The following is a 1737-nucleotide window of genomic DNA, read 5'->3' on the forward strand; positions in this document are numbered from 1 at the left end:
ATCCCTCCACCCGGGCCTTAATGTCCCCGTAAAACGCGTTTTGTCGGGCAAAAATCCCTCCACCCGGGCCTTAAGCGCGTAGGCAGTGGTTGGCTTGCAAGTTGACAGTGGCGCCACATTGTCGCGACAATTGCCCGTTGTTACACGCTACTCAAATGTTATATACCCACAACTCCTCGTTCGATATCAAACTCGCTAAATCGTTGTGAAATACCTCATTTGATGCATGAGATGATTACCAAATGATTTCCTCATCTACGTGATTCCCTTCATCTGGTATTTTCAACTGTAGCGCAGTGGCCTAAGTGCATTTTTTTCTACCCCATTTTTTACCCAATATCTCGAAATTGGAGGATGATAACGATTTTTTCATTACGATCTTTTTTATAGCTCTCGTTTGGCTCTATAAAAATGTTTTATATGAAAAATTCGCTGTGTTTCTTTCATTACGAGATATTGGCTGAAAACTGACACCAAAAAAATCCGATCATACCAGTTTACCACTTGTTTTAAAAATTCGCATCGATGGACATTCATTTTGCTTTTCCGGTTCCGGTTGTAAATATTTTAACAAAATTATCCGAAAAGTCCAATTATCAACTTGCGACTCTTTTCTTAAAAATTCTGGCTATTCACCATATAGAAAAGTTTCCGTTTTACATAGAAATTAATGAATAATATAATATACGCGTGCGCGGAAATCCAATTTTTTATCGATGTTTTCTTGCAATAAAAAAATAATAAATGACCGGATTTTTTTTGTATTTGCGAGGTGCAAAATATCTGTCTTTTTTTTTAAGAGTACCGTTGACTATAGCAGCCTAGTCGCGGGTTTCGTGGGTAAAACGAGGGTGATGCGATCGTGATCGATGTAGATTGTTCCACCGATCTATCGAACCGATTTCAACTTGGTATATATACCGGTGTGTTTGTTACCCACCGTTACTTTTCTCTTTTTCGTTTGGTATTTCCGGGTCACGCCATGGCAGGTTGACGCCAACGGTGCTATATGAACCCCCCCGTATCGATCCATTGTCTCGATTGTCGATCTCTTACCCCAGCACTGAATCGATTAACATTGATTTGTGATAGATCGTGATTCACCGGGATGTCTCGATGCCGATCACAATATTATTCTTCCCCGGTGGATCGGGTTTCAAGTTGAGAATTACAAATAAATATAAAAATATCCAGATAGAGCACCAGGTAAATGATGTATGATGTACACTTGATCCCTTTCCCAGGTGAATCTGGCTCATCTAGCTCGAGTACCGATTTCCATTTCCATTTCCATTTCTAGCTCCAAACTACCGATTCTCTACTTGTTACTCACTCCCTCGTACCTCGCTAGTTGCCATTCGATACTGACGTGTGACGATATTCCTGTCATGCAATGACAAGCAGAATATGACAACATCATGTCAATGACAGATTTGAGATACGTCAAAATTTTCCGAAGGTAAATTGATAAAAAAATATTTCCATCAAGATATCGAATTCCTTGAAAGAAAAACTGTTAAGATTTATCGATGCAAAAAACTTGAACTAATCAAAATTATAATTACATTAGCGCTGCTCCGGCCGTTAAAGCGACCGGGACGTTCATAAAATTCCCATTTTTAAATGCATTCGCTGCTATTCAATGTGCCATCACTAACAGATACTAGAAATTGGACAACCAGGTCAAGCAACTAACTAACCAACCAACCAACCAAATCAACCAACCAGTTCAACCAA

Source organism: Fopius arisanus, unplaced genomic scaffold (assembly GCF_000806365.1).
Source record: "Fopius arisanus strain USDA-PBARC FA_bdor unplaced genomic scaffold, ASM80636v1 scaffold00019, whole genome shotgun sequence".
In the NCBI taxonomy this organism is placed as follows: domain Eukaryota; kingdom Metazoa; phylum Arthropoda; class Insecta; order Hymenoptera; family Braconidae; genus Fopius; species Fopius arisanus.